This window comes from Canis aureus, chromosome 20 (assembly GCF_053574225.1).
Source record: "Canis aureus isolate CA01 chromosome 20, VMU_Caureus_v.1.0, whole genome shotgun sequence".
NCBI classification, from domain to species: domain Eukaryota; kingdom Metazoa; phylum Chordata; class Mammalia; order Carnivora; family Canidae; genus Canis; species Canis aureus.
Genome location: NC_135630.1, coordinates 31,720,329 through 31,739,513, shown reverse-complemented (window position 1 = coordinate 31,739,513; position 19,185 = coordinate 31,720,329). Strand labels below are relative to the sequence as shown.

At 36.1% G+C, this 19,185-nt stretch overlaps 1 pseudogene; it reads left to right on the top strand.

Annotated features, from left to right (window-relative positions):
• The first annotated feature begins 1,829 nt into the window (after positions 1 to 1,829).
• Positions 1,830 to 19,090, top strand: LOC144291384 (uncharacterized; annotated as a pseudogene).
• The last annotated feature ends 95 nt before the right edge of the window (positions 19,091 to 19,185 follow it).

The window sequence follows — 19,185 nt, the reverse complement described above, 5'->3', positions numbered from 1 at the left end:
TAGATCCAAGTGACGATCAGTAAGAATCAAATTAAAACAGGGTATCCCAGACAGAGGTGTAGCATCTTCAAGATGGCATGCTTCCTCGGCAGAGCTTTACTTGTTGGATATTTGTTTTCCAGGAAAGAAAAAATCAAATGACTGGTTTTGGGTAGGTCAAGTACTGCATTATTTATCTATAAATGCAAAACAAATTACTCAGAATTTAGCATCTTAAAATAGTGCACATTTATTTCATTGTTTCTGTGGGCCTTTAGTACAGGCACTGCTTAGGTAGCCTCTCTTCTCAGGAATGCTATAATGAAGGTGTTGGCCTGAATTGCAGCTGTCATAAGGCCGGCATGGAAAAGCATCAACTTCCAATTTCACTCATGTGGTTGTTGCTAGTCCTCAATTTATTGCTATATGTTGGCCAGAGACATCACTCAGTTACTTACCAAAATAGCCTCTTCACTGGGGAGCTCAAAAAAGGGCTACTGGCTTCCCTCAGAGCAAGTGAGTGAGACAACACCCAGGATGGGAGTCACAGTCTTTAATAACATAATCTTGGAAGTTATATTCCATTATTTCTCTTGTATTTTAGTTGAGCTAGTCGAAGGTTATTGGATAAAATACAGAATACAGGTTAAACATGAGTTTCAGATGAACATTCTTTTAGTATATTCTAAATATTACATTGGAGTATGTTGATATTTAAAAAACTACATTTATTGTTTATCTGAAATTTAAATTTAAGGGGCATCCTGAATTTTTGCTTGCTAAGTCTGACACACCTAAGTTAGTGACATCCTTTTACCTTTGCCACATCCTATTCATTACAAGCAAATCGTACTAGGTCCAATTCACACACAAAATGGTACAGGATTGTACAAGATTATGAACATTAATATATGGGGATTACTGGGGACCAACTTGGGGGCTGCTTATAGCAGTGACAAAAATAGAGCATTTAATTATGTCCTTCATAGGGTACATTATGAGTCTCTGTAGAGGTATTCTAATGCATTGTCCCTAAATTGTCTCAGCCTCTCACTGAAGAGATCTGCATTAGTCTGCTAAGACTATCATAACAAAATATCATAGTCTGAGTGGTTTAAACAATAAACAGTTATTTTTCCCACAGTACTAGAGGTCTAAAGTCCAAGATCAAGGTACCAGTGGGGTTGATTTATGATGAGTCTCCTCTTCCCCGCTTATAGATGATCACTTTCTTGTTGTGTCCTCATGTGGCCTTCCCTTTGTGCTGGTGTGGAAAGAGTGACAGATCTCTGGTGTCTCTTTCTCTTCTTTTAAGGATACTCATCTTATAGGATTAGGTCTCTACCCTTATGATTTTATTTAATCTTAATTACCTCCCCATAAGTCCTTTTCTCTGAATAAAATCACTTTGGCAGTAAGGGCTTCAACTCGAAATTTGGGATCACAGTTCAGTCTGAGTCTTATGCAATAAAAGGACAAGTTAGTACAGTTGAGTCTGCTACTATAGTCGTAGCCCAGCCCATGTTCCAATTGATGAAAGAAAGTATTTTCCATTCTCATTCTGGGTTTAGGGCTGGGCTGGTCCTAGGAAAGGACCCTTTAGCTCTCCTTTTGTCTGAAATCAAGCCCAAGCAAGAAATCATATAAAATATGTTTCAGTAACTTTGCAATATAAAGTAAGTTAGTGGAAAGTTCTCTCTGTATGCTTCCCAAAGGGTGCAGTCATGTGTAAAGGCTGATTGTTTATATTTTATGGTGCATGCTTCAGGTGAGAATGATAACCTAAAGGCATTTTCTGGTCCTTATATTAGGCAGTTTGCTAACCTAGAGGTTAATGTTGAAAGTCAGTCATGAAGGAAACTCCAACAGTTCTGCACTCCTGTAAGAATTCTGTAATGAAGCCAGCATACAAAACAGAAGCAGCCGGGTAAGGCTGCTTGAACTGGGGGTTAGAGCATTTGGGTTTCTGGCTAATATCAGGAGCTTATTGGCTTAGCTGGGGTTCAGGAAGGTCACTCAGTTCTGTCCTCTCAGAATCACTAGCTACTGAACCTGAAACAAGGCTTTTCTTTTCTCCTTTCCCCTTATTTTAATACAACAGATTAGCATCTTCTTAGGCAAGGTCTCCTATAGGAATGCTTCCTCTCTGCTGAAATTCCAAATGGAACATTTGCTATGAACTTGAACTGCATAACTGGCATTTTATCCTGAAAGAACCATACTGCCTCATTCCCTCTGGCAATCTACAAAGAATTGAGTAAAATTCAAAGGCTACATAAATACTTCCATGAAAGAATGCTGACTACTAAGGGTTGGAGATCTGGCCTACGGGACTTGAAGAGTGAGGTCTCATGAGACTTTGTAAAATCATACAATTAAACAGGTAAAAATTCTCCTTCAGGATATAGTTCAACGTTTTTAGATGGCACATAGCCTATTATGATCTCATTTCTGTCTAGCTTCGCAGTCCATTTCCTTCCTTCACCTTGTACAGTAAACTTGACTCTTTTCTTAGCATTTTGCTAAAAGTACCACACTTTTTTTTTTTTTTTACCTCTTCATCTTTGAGGTATCTTTCCACTGCTTGAAAGGAACAGACTCCTGGTTTAATTGGCAGATTCTGAGCAACCCTCCCAAATTCAGCTAACATATCAATCAAGATCACTAGTAGGCATTTCTTGGTTGACACTCCTCTACTTCCTTGGGTTAAATGAACCACACTTATTCTCCTGTGAATGTGTCCCCCCCCCCCTATTTTAGCATATGCTATTGTTTTGTGATTGTTTACTTGTCAATACCTCACTCCCAAATAAAATGATATATAGCTCTTCGAAAACAGGGATAATTCTATTCATGTTGCACTCTTTTTCTTTTAAGATTTTATTTATTTATGAGAGACAGAGAGAGAGAGAGAGAGAGAGAGAGGCAGAGACAAAGGCAGAGGGAGAAGCAGACCCCATGCAGGGAGCCCGACGTGGGACTCGATCTGGAGTCTCCAGGATCACACCCTGGCTGGAAGGCAGCACTAAACCGCTGAACCACACAGGCTGCCCTCATGGTTGCATTCTTACTTACTTACTTACTTTATTTCTTTATTTGTTTATTTATTTATTTTTTTATTTTTTTATTTATTTATTTATTTTCAGCACCATGGGACTGTCGATCTCCCACAGTCCAAAGATTGGTAGCAAGTTCCTCTTCAGTTACTGAACCAATTGAGAGCTATCAGTGTCTACTCTCTCAAAGGAAACCTGGCCATCAGGTCCCTGAGTACTTGGTGCTTAGCCAGCTGGGGCAAATGCAGTCTCTGAGGTGGTGGGAAGCCAGTTTGCCTACATCTCCTGGCTGATTGAAAAGTCTTCATTCTAAAGAGCCGACAGTTTGAATATGCACAGTATGCTACAGGACCTGGTCAGTCTAGAAATAACATTTTGAGGGGATACAGCAGTAAGGCTCTATTCCAAACACTTGACATCAGCTGAGATCACATATCTGGGATGGCTGAATCACTGCTGCCCTTACCTACGGATGAGAAAGGCAGGAAACACACCTGCATTCCTAACTTGTAACTGCTAATGGAATGTGTGGTTCAACAATGTCCTTAATGAAATCATGCATTAAGGAAAAACCTTTTTAAATTCCAGTTTCCTGCAGTTGCAATCAAATGCCATCACATCAGTTTCATTAGCCATGATAGTAAGTTATACCATGGAATGTATAGAAATACCTCAATTAGGACAATTTATTCATCTCTTAAAAAAATAACATCTACTATCTGCTATTAAAAAGTTTACCATATTATTCTGGCTTTTAAAGTACTTATAATGAAGTTGGGGTTAGCCAATGAATGTTTAAGCAGAATTATAACTAAAGTATAACAGTAGACATTTATTGATTTTTTTAAATTGTAGTACGACTTGTGCCATACATGCAATAAATTAAATGTGACACATTTATTGTCCTTAAGAACCTAACATTCCAGTCTGAGGGACAAAGAAGATATAGATAATTAAAGTATTTTTCAAAAAGTATATTACAGAGTATAAACCTTAAACTGAAGAATAAAATGAAATGAGGAGAGTATGTGTGTGTGTGTATTCATCTAGCCTCGATCCAGATAGTTTGATCAATAATTACTTTTCTCTGTCTAGACCACCAGTTGCAGATGCAGTTCATCTTTAATGACATCATCTATATTTAAAAGAACACCTTGAGGTTGCAGGGGAGGAAAAACAACTTTCCCTTCACCATTCAGAGTTCATGGCTGAAACCCCTGTAATAGTAGATTAACAACAACAACAAAAGTATATTAACACGTGTATGGGAGAGATACTCAGAGAAAAATGAGTAAGTCTCAGAGGTGGCTCAGAACTCAAGCTTACGTGTCATCTTAAGCTAAAGACAAAAGAAAGAAAAATGTGGGAGGCCAGTTACAAAAAGGGTACTAGAAAAGGCAGGGTAAACGAGAGTAAGATTCTTTTTTTTTTTTTTTAAAGATTTTATTTATTTATTAATGAGAGACACAAGGGCAGAGACGCAGGCGGAGGAAGAAGCAAGTTCCATGCAGGGAGCCTGACAAGGGACTCTATCCTGAGTCTCCAGGATCAGGCCCTGGGCTGAAGGCGGCGCTAAACCACTGAACCACCCGGGCTGCCCAAGAGTAAGATTCCTTATGCAGACTTAAGTTCCCACTTTCTCCACTGATAAAAGTTTCTTGTGATTTAGCCATTTGTCTATTCCTGGTACAGAGTGGGAGACCCCCTTACAGATTGAGATTTCCTTTATAAATGTAAGCTTCTTTTACAAAGATAACTCCTTCTTTGTTTTCAGATGTTCTCCTGTGTTTGCTTTTTCTCACAATAATCAACTCCAAATCATCCTTATGTCATAAAGGCATATTTTGGAGGTGCTATATTGTTTTCTCTTTCAAGGTTCTCTTACAAATACAACTTTCTAAAATTCAACAACAAAGACAACAAAAATCACATAAACCAAAAGTGGTCACCAGCCAAAGATTGGCAGGAGGTAACACAGACCTGTAGCCAAACAAAATTTACCTGTAGCTGGGTGTATTCTTACAGCAGCAAAGAGCAGCACACACTAGAGGGAATCATGATGTCTTTCAAGAAGGGAAATATGAAGGGCTTGTTATATGATTTGAGCTTATGTCATATGAATGAGATAATTCAAAGCTAATATTAGACAACTTGTGAGAGAATTCAGAGAAGGAGAATTTTCTCTAGACTGAGTACTGTCAAGTAGAGGAGGGACTATTCCATGATTGGATATATCAATTCTCGTAATTGAATAGACAAGATTAATGGAGAGGGACTAGATCTGTAATTGGTGGCCTAGGAGTCACTAATGTTGTGAAGAAAGCTCGGTTGTTGCTGCATTTTGCACATTGTGCTTTTGTTTCTGTCTGTGCTCAGACATGATTACAAAGTGATCTCTTTTGTCTTGTTCCATCAAGTCCACAGATAGATCTAATTTAGAGGTTTTCAGCCATTGGCACTCTTGATGTTTTGGGCCAATTAATCATTTGTTGTGGAGAGTAGTCCTGTGTATTGTAGGGTATTTAGCAGCACCCTGCACTTGACCCGTTAGACGCCAGAAAAACCTCTGTTTCCAGTCAAGACAATCAAACATGTCTCCAGTCATTGCCAAATGTTCTGTGAGGACCAAGTCACCCCTAGTTGAGAACCACTGAGCTAGTGTAATGTATTGTTATATGAATTAATTTATGTTAAACAGAACACACTGCAGCTACCAACTGATAAATGTCAGGGATGCTTTTTTACTGTATTAAAAATAAACAACAATAAAAACAATGAAGCATAATTATATGTATATAGCAAACAATCTGATTTTGGAAACTCTTGTGGAACTTGGAGAGCACCCTTTTTACTGAAAAATATCTGAAGGAATGCCTGAGTGGCTCAATTGGTTAAAAGTCTACCTTCAGCTTAGGTCATGATCCCAGGGTCCTAGGATGGAGCCCCAATACTGTCTCCCTGCTCGGTTGGAAGTCTGCTTCTTCCTCTTCCTCTGCCCCTCCTCCTGTTTGGGCTCGTCTGCACGGTCTCTCTCTCTCTCAAATAAATAAATGAAACCTTTAAGAAATATCTGTAGAAATATGTCCTTCATATCAGGGATTGTTAACTAACTAATAATAATTAAAGAAATCAGGCAACCATTATACGCAATAGTTTACAGTCATTCAAAATAATATTGTGAACAAATCTAAGCAACACACAACATGATGCCATTTTTTACTACTAGAAAAGAGATTGTACAATTGCTTGATCTTTATAATCCAATGTTAGTTCAGTGCTTTCTAGGATTCTCCTTTACTACATAGTTTGTTCCCCTGTATTCTAAACTCCACTCCTCTCACTCTATAGCTAACAAGTCTTATATGCTTAATGAGTGTCTATTGCATACATTTTCTTACCTAAAAGTACTATTTTTCTCTGTGAATATCTGATATGTTTATATTAATGTAAAACACATGCAATAAAGTACCCGAATCTCAAATGTGCAACTCAATAAATTGTATGTATTAATAACAATCATGTAAAATCAACCAGATTAAGATTTATATAATTTCCAGCTCTATGGAGGCCCTCTCACAGTCCATAATTTCCCTCACACATAACACAAAGATCACTACTCTTCTTTGCTTCGCCATTGATACTAATTATCCATGTTTTAACATCTCTCAAGGAATTACACTATAAGTACTCTTTTGTGTCTGAATTATTACAGATAGAATGATGTCTGCAAGATTTGTCTACTCTCTTATATGGGGATTGGTTCATTATTTCTCAAATCTATGTAATATTTCATTTTAGAGATATACCACAATTTGTGTACCTGCCCTGTTGATGGATTTTTAGGTTATTTATAGTATATTGGTTATTATAAGTAAAGGGGCTGTAAACATTCATGTTCAAGTCTTTTGGTGGACACAAGTGCTTATTCTCATATAAGAGTAGAATGGCTGTTAATAAGGTAATATTAATTTTATAATATATTTCTAAAATGTTTTCTATAGAAAATGCATTCCATAAAGGCAAGCTATATGCTATATGAAATTTCTAGCTGCCTCACATTCTTACTAATCTTGGATATTATCCTTTTTTTTTAATTGGGATATCAAGCAGAGTTTTTGTTTGCTTGTGCTTTTGCTTTCAACATTCTAGTAGTTGCAAAATGCTATAATAAATTATCTATTTGAATGTTGACTTTTGTGAATTTCTTGTTTAAGTCTTCTGTCCATTTATTAAAATGTGACTGGTTTGCATTTTTATAGATTTGATATAATTTTTACATCAAATATTAAAATTACCTTTTTTGAAATTAAAATCAAAACCATAATGAGATATCACCTCTGACTTGTTAGAATGGCTAATATTAAAAAAAGTCAAAAAAATAGCAAGTGTTGACAAGGGTGTGGAGAAAGGGTACTATTGTACACTGTTGGGTGGAATATAAATTGGTGCAGCCACTATGGAAAACAGTATGGAGGTTTCTCAAAAAATTAGCATAGAAACACCAAATGATCCTATAATTCAGCTACAGGATATTTACACAAAGAAATGAAAATGGTAATTCTAAAAGATATATGTACCCCATTGTAATGCAGCATTATTTACAACAGCCAAGATATGGAAGCAACCCAAGTGTCCATTGATGGATTAATGGTGGAATATAAATATAGGATACATAAAATACAATATAGATAGAAGATGTGGTGTTTATACACAAAAGAATGAAATCTTGGCATTGCACCAACATGGATGGACCTAGAGAGTATTATGCTAAATAAACAAAGTTAGAGGAAGATAAATACTGTATCATTTCACTTATATGTGGAATTTTAAACAAAAATAAAAGAAATAAGCAAACAAACAAAAACAGAAATGGACTCACAAATACAGAGAATAAACTGATGGTTACCAGAGGGTAAGTGACAGTGGGGGTGGGGAAATAGGTAGTGGATATTAAGAGATACAAACTTCCAGTTATAAGATAAGCCACAGGGATGAAAAATACTGCATAGGGAATAGAGTCAATACTATAATAATAACATTGTATGATGACAAATGGTGACCGCATTTATCATGGTGAACACAAGTATATAGATTTGTCAAGTCACTATGTTGTATACCTGAAATTAATATAACATTGCATGTCAATTATACTTCAGTAATAATAATATTAATAACAATGATTATGAGTGTAAATCACGTAAGTATTCTTGTAAGTCACACCAAACATGCTTAGTTTAGCAAAAATAATCATCATAATCCACTTGAATAAATGTTAGACTATTGCATTATTAGAAAAAGGTGAAAATACATTTGCATATTTATTCACCAGTGTACAATAAAAATATTGAGTCTGGTTATGGCTAGAAAAATTGCCCTCTTTTGATATATATATGATGAATATACATATATTTCATGGTTTATCTTTTCAGTTTCTTCATACTCACTTTGATGAAAAGCCTAAATTAATATACTGCCATTTATAAATCTTTTTTTTGATGATTCGTGTTACTCATGTCCAGTTAAAGAAATTATTTCATTAACCCCATGGTCAAATCAATGATTTCTTGATTTTTTTTGATTTATAGAAATTTTATTTTTGAACCTGTTATATTTACTTGTCTAATCAATCCAGGAATGTTTTTCTATAGAGAATGAGGCTAGAATTAAGATTGTTTTTTCTCTTCCCCCTCCCCCCCCCTTTTTTTTGATAGTTGATCTAGCACAATTTTGGAGGGAGAATATTTTTTTTCTCTCAATATTGAAACTTATTTTTATAGCAACTGACAATACATATATAAGGTCAATTTCTTTATTTCTAATTTATATTTTCTCCCATTGTTCTATTTGCCTATTCTTTTATCAATAGCATAATTTTATTAGTGTAAATTCATAATAAGCCTTGAAATCTAGTAGCCTGAGACTTCCAGTTTTATTTTTCTATAAAACTGCATTGGCTAATACTTAGTATATACTTTCCATATGAACTGTAGAATCATTTGTCAATTGTTGAAAAAAATTGGGATTCCTGTAAACAATTGTGATGAAGCTAGATAAATTTTCGGGAATATGGTATCTTAACGAAATTTAGAATTACAGTCTACAAACAGGACATTCCTTTCTATTAACTTACTTGAAAATTATTTTCAGCAATGTTTTATAGTTTCTATGTGAGATTCCTGCAAGTTTTTTGTTTTCTTGATGCCATTTATGAGATTTAAAAAAAAAATTAAAGATTTTATTTATTCATTTGAGAGAGAAAGAAGACAAGCCAGGAGAAGAGGCAGAGGGAAAAGCAGACTCCCCACTGAGCAGTGAGCCTGATGTGAGTGAGGAACTTAGTCCCAGTATCCTAGGATTATGACCTGAGCCTAAAGATACACTTAATCAACAGAGCCAGCCAGGCACCCCACGTGTGAGATACTTTTAAATTTCACTTCCAGTTTGATTACCGATATATAAAGGTGTAATTGAGTTTTATACTGAACTCATTTGTATATTAGCTTTTAGTAAATTCATTTTTTACATCTAATAATTTATTTGAATTTTTCAGGGGGATGGCTGTTTCTATGTACATAATTAAATCATCTACAATAACGACAATTTATTTTTATCATTCCACGCTTTATAATTTTTCTTTTGCTTTTTCTCATTATATTGCACTGAACTAGATGTCTCACAAAACACTGAATACAAGTATTTATAGAAATAGTTTTGCCTTGCCTCTATGTAAATGATATTTGATATTTCATTTTATCCATGATTTTTGCTCTTCATTATTTTCTTTATATTTTATCAAACTTCAGGAGCATTCATCTATTCCTAAGTTGATTAAAAATTATTATAAATGTAATAATGAATTTTATCGAATATTTTATGTGTCTATTGAAATATTCATGGAGCTCCTGGGTGGCTCAGATAGTTAAGTGTCTGACTTGATTTCAGCTCAGGTCATGATCTCAGGGTCATGAAATTAAGCCCCCATGAGGCTCTCTGCTCTGCACAGAGTCTGCTTGTCCATCTCCTTTTCCCTCTGCTCCTCTTTCTCTAAAATAAATATATAAATAAAATCTTAAATAAATATATTCATATGATTTATCTCTTTCCTCCTCCACATTTTGCATTTAATTGGTTAATATTCCAATGTTAAACCACATTGCATTCTTGAAAAAAGCTTCCTCTAGGTAATATGATCTCTTTTTTAATATATCATTGCACCAAAATAGCTCACATTTGTAATTGTTTTTGCATTTATTTTCACTGACAATGTGGGTGTATTTTTTTTTCCTTGTAAGATCTTTGTAAGGTTTTGGTATCAAGGTTATGCTAGTCTTTATAAAATCAATTTAAGCAGTATATCTTTCACAGAGTTTTTGAAAGACTGAAATTATTTCCTACTTAAATTTTGGGGAAAAAAAATACCACTGTACTTATCTATTTTGAAATAGGGAATACCTGAGCTCTGGAACCAAATTATATTAAAAATTTTAAATGATGGAAGTTTTATATTTCCTTTTGTGTGTTTTTCCTTTATTTGTGACCAGGGAATTTTTCCACTTCATAAAAATAATCTTTGAATATATTAGCATAATGTTGGAATATCTGTAGTGATATTCTTTCTTTCTACTATCAGTAATTTGGCGTTCCTCTATTATTTTTTCTTTTATGAGGCTTGTTAAAGATTTATCAGTTACAATTTTTTGGTCAAAGGACCAATCTTGACTTTATCAATGTTATTTATTATGTATTTTATTGATTTCTTGTCTTACCTTTATTATTTTTTCTTTCAGTTTGTTTTTCTTTTCTTGGTTCTTGATATAGAAATTTAGGTTGTTGTTTGTTGTTTTGGTCTATTTCTTCAAAATATTTTATTATTTATTTATTTTATTTTTGATTTATTTATTTATTTAAGAGAGCATGAGTGGTGGGGGATGGGGAGAGACAGAGGGACAGAGAAACAGACTTCCCACTGAGCAGGAACCCAATGCTAGCCTAGATCCCAGGACTCTGAGATCATGATCTGAGCCAAAGGCAGACACTTAACTAAATGAGTCACTCAGGCCCCCATGTTGGTTGAGCTCTTTTTAACTTTTTAAAATTTTCTATTATAGGCATTCAAAATGTGTATTTTCCTTCAAATATTGTTATAGATCCATGCTAAAAACCTTATATTGATTGTAATTTTATTATTCAGTTGAAAAAAATTTTCTAACCATACTTGTGATTTCGTCTTTAACCAAGAGATTTAGACATGTACTGATAATTTCAGCTATGCTGAGGATTTACTAATTTTAGTTTTGCATACCTTGTGGTAAAATGTGGTAAAATGCATATTTAACCATTTTGCCAATTTAATAAGTACAAATCAATGGCATTAAGTACTTTCAAAATATTGCACAACTATTAGCAGTATCTAGTTCCTGAACATTGTTTCCCAAAGGAAGCCATCAGTAATTCCATGTTCTCACTTCTCTCAGCCAGTGGAAAACAGTAGTCTTTCTAGCTCCATCAATTTTCCTGTTTCATATAATGGAATCATACAATTCGTGGTCTTTTGTGGCTTGTTTCTTTTACTTAGCATAACATTTTTGAAGATAATCCATGTTGTAGCATGTGTCAGTATTTCATTTCTATGATTGAATAATATTGCATGGTATGAATAGACCACATTTTGTTTATAAACATAGCAGTTGATAAATATTTGAGTTGTTTGGGTTTTGTGAGTTTTGGTTTTGTGAATAGTGTTTCTGTGAACATTCATATACATGCAAGGTTTTGTTTGGTTACCTGTTTTCAATTATTTCCAGTAAATGTATAAGCGTAAAATTCCATTTTTTAATATTTTTTGCTTGAATTATTGAGGAACTGACAAACTGTTTCCACAGGCTATGCTACTTTATATTCTCACTAGCAATGTACAAGTGTTCTAATTTCTCCACATCCTCAACAGTATATTATTTCCAACCCTCCCTTTCTTTAATCTAGTCATTCTAGTGAGTCTAAAATAGTACCTTACTATAGTTTATTATTTGTGTTTTCCTAGTGACTAATGACATTGAGCATCTATTCATGTGATTGTTGACTCGTATTTGTATATCTTCTTTGGAGAAAGGTCTTTCCAAGATCTTTTGATATTTCTGAACTGTATTGTTTGACTTGTTATTATTGAATTGTAAGAGTTATTCATATATTTTGGATACCACATGCTTATCAGATATATGATTTGCAAATATTCCCTCCCACTTTGTAGAAATTTTTTTCTTTCTTTTGATAGTGTCCTTAAGTGAGCAAAAGTTTAATTTTCATTAAGGCCAATCTATGTATCTTGATGCTGTTATTGCTCATGTTTTTGATGTCACATGTAATTACGAGATCCAAGGTCATAAAGATTTAATCTTATGTTTTGTTGTTAAGGATTTTGTATATTAGATTTAGGCCTTTGATTCATTTTGAGTTAGTTTTTGTATATGGAGTAATGTATTGGTCCAAATTCATTATTTTGCTTGAGACTCTATTTCTAGACTTTCATATGTATTCCCTTGATCTATATTTATAGCTTCATGACAGTACAACACTGCTTTAATTACTGTGGCTTTGTACTAAGTCTGGCAATCAAGAAAGTGTGGGTTTTCTAACTTTGAAAATCTTCTCCAAGATTGTTTGGGTGGTTTTTTTTGTCCTTTTAAAATCCATATGAAATTTAGGAGCAGTTTTTCCATTGCATCCCCACCCTCAGAAAATGCTGTTGAGATTTTAATAGATATATTGAACTTGGAGATAACTTTGAAGAATATTGTCATTCAACAAGATCAATTCTCCCAATCCACGAACATGTGGTATATTCCATTTATTTGAGTCTAATATCTTTCAGATACTCTGGTTTCTCTTCAGATCGTATAAATCTTTCGCCTTTTCTAAGATCTTTCAGAAACATTTTGTGTAATTTTTATTATACAACTCTTGTACCACTTTGGTTAATTTCTAAGCACTTATTGTCTTGATATTGGTATAAATAAAACTGCTTTTTTTTAGGTTTTATTTATTTATTCATGAGAGACACAGAGGGAGAGTCAGAGACATAGCCAGATGGAGAAGCAGGCTCCATGTAGGGAGCCTGATGTAGGACTCGATCCCAGTACTCTGGGATCACTCCCTGAGCTGAAGGCAGACACTCAACCAGAGCCACCCAGGCGTCCCTAAAATTACTTTCTTAATTACACTTTTAGATTGCCCATTACTAGTATTTAGAAATACTACTGATTTTGCACAGGGATCTTGTATCGTGCAACTTTGCTGATTATTTCTTTGGCTCTACTGGGATTACTACTAGGCTAGATTACTAGAAATGACAGAGTTTGGAGTCAAAGAAGATTATTTCTAAGCCTTAAAATTTAAAGAAAATTTCCCTGTTAAGTTTGAGACTTTCTTGGGACCCATGACACCTTTCTTCCAATTTCTCCTGTTTGGAGTTAGAATGTCTATCCAGTGTGTCTTAGAGTTGTGTCTTGGAAGCAGATGACTTGTCTAGTTTTACAGATTCACAGATGGAGAGAAATGTTGATGCAAAAATAAATTGTACCTTAAGCCTTATCCATACCTAATTTAGATGATATTAAGGAAATGTTTTATTTTTTTATTTTTTAATAATAAATTTATTTTTTATTGGTGTTCAATTTGCCAACATACAGAATAAAACCCAGTGCTAATCCCGTCAAGTGCCCCCCTCAGTGCCTGTCACCCATTCACCCCACCCTCCTCCCCCATTCACCCCACCCTCCTCCCTTCCACCACCCCTAGTTCGTTTCCCAGAGTTAGGAGTCTTCATGTTCTGTCTCCCTTTCTGATATTTCCTACCCATTTCTTCTCCCTTCCCTTCTATTCCCTTTCACTATTATTTATAGTCCCCAAATGAATGAGACCATATAATGTTTGTCCTTCTCTGATTGACTTATTTCACTCAGCATAATACCCTCCAGTTCCATCCACGTTGAAGCAAATGGTGGGTATTTGTCGTTTCTAATGGCTGAGGAATATTCCATTGTATACATAGACCACATCTTCTTTATCCATCATCTTTCGATGGACACCGAGGCTCCTTCCACAGTTTGGCTACTGTGGACATTGCTGCTATAAACATCAGGGTGCAGGTGTCCCAGCGTTTCATTGCATTTGTATCTTTGGGGCAAATCCCCAACAGTGCAATTGCTGGGTCGTAGGGCAGGTCTATTTTTAACTCTTTGAGGAACCTCCACACAGTTTTCCAGAGTGGCTGCACCAGTTCACATTCCCACCAACAGTGCAAGAGGGGTCCCTTTTCTCTGCATCCTCTCCAACATTTGTGGTTTCCTGCCTTGTTAATTTTCCCCATTCTCACTGGTGTGAGGTGGTATCTCATTGTGGTTTTGATTTGTATTTCCCTGATGGCAAGTGATGCAGAGCATTTTCTCATGTGCGTGTTGGCCATGTCTATGTCTTCCTCTGTGAGATTTCTCTTCATGTCTTTTGCCCATTTCATGATTGGATTGTTTGTTTCTTTGGTGTTCAGTTTAATAAGTTCTTTATAGGTCTTGGAAACTAGCCCTTTATCTAATACGTCATTTGCAAATATCTTCTCCCATTCTGTAGGTTGTCTTCTAGTTTTGTTGACTGTATCCTTTTCTGTGCAAAAGCTTCTTATCTTGATGAAGTCCCAATAGATCATTTTTGCTTTTGTTTCTTTTGCTTTCGTGGATGTATCTTGCAAGAAGTTACTGTGGCCGAGTTCAAAAAGGGTGTTGCCTGTGTTATCCTCTAGGATTTTGATGGACTCTTGTCTCACATTTAGATCTTTCATCCATTTTGAGTTTATCTTTGTGTATGGTGAAAGAGAGTGGTCTAGTTTCATTCTTCTGCATGTGGATGTCCAATTTTCCCAGCACCATTTATTGAAGAGACTGTCTTTCTTTCAGTGGATAGTCTTCCCTCCTTTATCGAATATTAGTTGACCATAAAGTTCAGGGTCCACTTCTGGGTTCTCTATTCTGTTCCATTGATCTATGTGTCTGTTTTTGTGCCAGTACCACACTGTCTTGATGACCACAGCTTTGTAGTACAACCTGAAATCTGGCATTGTGATGCCCCCAGATATGGTTTTATTTTTTTAAAATTCCCCTGGCTATTTGGGGTCTTTTCTGATTCCACACAAATATTTTAGAATTTGGAGTTGATACTGTATTGTGTTAACATAAGTGAAAACTGTGACACTCAGCCCAAAGTTGGAAAAACCACTGTGATCTGCCTGAACATGAAAGATTGTTTTTGAAAAGCTACTGGATACTCTTCTTGCTGAGTATAAGTTCCCAAAGTGTGATAAAATAGACCTGTTAGCTCATCAAAATATAGACTTGCAGAAATGATGAACTGGAGGGCATGAAGTCCATTTGCACTATATCTAAAACACTGAAAAACAACAAGTAATATCTTTAAATAATGCTTGAAATAAGAACTAAAAAGCAGAGAACAAAAACTCATTCAAAATACAAAACCAAGACAAACTTGCATTCAGGAAATAGTGAAATCTTACATTGTTCATAATCAGTTTGTCACAAAGAATGGATCAATCAGGTATCAATTGAAGCTGAAACACTTTGACAGTAATTGGTTACTGAAAACATGATAAATAATGATACCTTACTTTAAATATCCATTGGCCAGTCACATTATATCTTCACTCTATTTTTTGAAATATTTTAACATCTCTGTGGTATAACATGTTTCCAGTATAACGAACATTCAAACTGAGATGGAATGGTTGTGGGGTATTGAGAAAGATTTCATGGTATTTGTAGAGAGAGGAAATGCACCCCTAGAAAAACAACAGATAATGTGTGGGAGTTCAGCAGTTTTATTTTTTAGGATGTATTTCTTTATTAGAGAGAGAGAGAAAGAGCATGGTATGGAGGAGCAGTGGGAGAGGGAGTGAGAGTCCCAAGCAGACTGCTAAGTGCAGAGCCTTAAACAGGGTCCATCCCATGACCCTGAGATCATCAGCTAGAGCTGAAACTAAGAGTTGACACTTAACCAACTGCCCCGGTGTTCTGGGAGCTTAGTGACTTTTAATGATGATATTACAGAGAGGTCTTCCATTGTCTCTGGTCGTGTTTGAATAGGAACTATCTATACTATCATTTATGACTTAACCTTGGAAGTGATTAGATTTTACAATATCATACTCATTAGAAACTAGTCACTAGGTGCAGTTCACACTCAGGAAGTGAATTTACACATTGCATGGGCACTAGGAGATAGCACTAGGAGATAGGGATCACTGGGAGCCATTTTACAATGCTACCAACAACTGCCTCTGTCATTACATATAAGAATGTGACAGCATCGGTGTCCAACGAAAGATGAATGGATAAAGAAGATGTGGTTTATGTATACAATGGAATATTACTCAGCTATTAGAAATGACAAATACCCACCATTTGCTTCAACGTGGATGGAACTGGAGGGTATTATGCTGAGTGAAGTAAGTCAGTCGGAGAAGGACAAACATTATATGTTCTCATTCATTTGGGGAATATAAATAATAGTGAAAGGGAAAATAAGGGAAGGGAGAAGAAATGTGTGGGAAATATCAGAAAGGGAGACAGAACGTAAAGACTGCTAACTCTGGGAAACGAACTAGGGGTGGTAGAAGGGGAGGAGGGCGGGGGGTGGGAGTGAATGGGTGACGGGCACTGGGTGTTATTCTGTATGTTAGTAAATTGAACACCAATAAAAAAAATAAAATAAAATAAAAAATAAAATAAAAAATAAATTTGTTCTGCAGCAATACAAAAATAATATATCTATACTTCTATGTTATGTGATATACAAAATAATATAAATAAAATACATTTTGTATAACAAAAAAAAAAAAAGAATGTGACAGCAGCACAATTTCCTTTATTATGTTTCCAAACCTCATGCTATTTTAGTCATGTATTTTAATTATAGCCACATAAATTTCTCAGTGCAGAATAAAAAATTGAGTATTCTGTATATACACTCATTTTGTTATATTTTCTTCTGATAAGAAATAAATGGCAGGTTATCTTGAATGCATAGGCTTTGTTATTAAGTCTGGATAATTTCAGGTTTTTTTTTCTCATTCCTAGAGCATAACACTTCTTGTAGGCTATGCTTTTCTTTCTTTCTTTCTTTGATTAACTTATTTGGAGAGAGAGTGAGAGAGAGAGCATCCGAGCAGAGGGAGAGGGACAGAGAGAATCTCCAGGAGACTCTCCACTGAGTGCAGAGCTTCTTCTTCTTTTTTTTTTTTTCAAGATTTATTTTTTATTTATTTATCAGAGAGAGAGAGAGAGGCAGAGGGAGAAGCAGGCTCCATGCCAGGAGCCCGACGCGGGACTCGATCCCAGGACTCCAGGATCGCACTCTGGGCCAAAGGCAGGCGCAAAACCGCTGAGCCACCCAGGGATCCCTGAGTGCAGAGCTTCTTATATGTTTAGATGTTTAGATCCTAGGACAGGTGTTTAGATCCTAGGACAAAACTCAGAGAATGATTAACTTTCTTGCTTGTCCCTTGAAGGGAAAAATAGTTTCCTTGGCTTATTCAGAGGCAAAATATAGAATATGAGTAAATGAGACCTAGTGTAAAAGAGCAGACAGGGAGCTTTTCTAAAAATGGAGTCCCTTCAGCTTCCCTACCTCCCTGAGATGACTCCAGCCCCCAATGACAACTTTATAAAGCTTCATGGGAGTCTGTGAAGTGATGGAACTATCCAAGATCTGTCCAGTCCTTATCCACAGGAACTGTAAGATAATAAAAATATATTACTTTAAAATACAGTATTACTTTTAAATAGACTATAGTTAATTAAGGCTCCCTCTTATAATTAAGACTGTTTCTTGTAATTGTTCAAATGAGCACTTTAACATAATAGCTATACAAAGAAGTATAAAAAATAAAATGAAGTATTAAATGGGAAAAAAATATTAAAAATATTCAAGTAACCAAAAGATTGAAGGAAAAAAAACAAAAAACCAAAACAAAAACAGAAAACCACCAGAGATAGGGAGACAGGTTGGTCATAGCCTTGGCAAAAATCAGAATGCTGTGTCTTTATTTGCTCTGATGCAGCCCAGCCAGGCCCTGAGACACAGCACAGCAGGAGTCTGGCCTTTGCCCTGGGCCTCTACACAGGCTGGAGACCCATGTCTGCAATGCCAGCCCTTCCATGGGAGCAGTCTCAGCCCCCGCACCTGGATAGGGGAGTTGCTGCCATTTGGTAAGAACTGTAGTCAAATAGGGATCATTTATCAGCCTGGACTTAGAAGTGAGGATTTAGCTATGTGATGCCACCATTACTGCTTTGAGCACCATCAGAAAGGGAGGAGTGAAAGAGAAGAACTTGGTAGAAGTAAATAATAATAATAGTAGTAATGAAAAAAGTCCAGCACTAGAGCCCCTTCTTCTACCAAATGCAAAAGCTACTCTGATGAGAAGTCCAAGGATCCCTCTAAAAGTAAACAGAGCACCAAGGAGTCCAGTCAGAATGGTCATGGCAAGGATCAAAGAAAGAGGTGCAGCGCTCCCAGTGTGGCAGCAGTACCAGTCTCATCCAGTTCGGCCAGCAGCTTTGGCTCCTGCAGCAGCTCTGGCTCTTCCTCCCTGGGCACTGCGTAAGTCTAGCACATATTGTAGCTCCCCATGTTCTCCCAGTATTTCTTGGTGTAGAGATGACAACGAGTGAGGTTCCTGCTCCAAATCTAAATCACCCAAAAGGAAAGGAAAAGATGGAGGTTTGGCTCTAACTCCACCAAAGGGCACATTGGGAGGCTCACCAGGAATGTGACCAAGGATCACATGATGGGGATAATCTCTATCTACCCATGGGAAAATGATTGACATGGTTGTAAAAAGGATTCACTTCCATCTATGCAACAGTTTTGAATCCAGGGAGTTTGAGAATCCAGATGAAGCCAAGAAAGCACAGAAGCTCCTGGATGCAAGGCAAGTCCGTGGCCAGGAGATTACTGCTCCCACCGTGCTTGCTCCTAGTCCCCTGGTCTAGTCCACCCCCAGGTGCTGCCACTACCTCCCCTGTGTTTCCAGTTCCCCCCATAGAAGAAGATCAGGTTGTACCCCTGCCCTGCGGATCTCATGTGC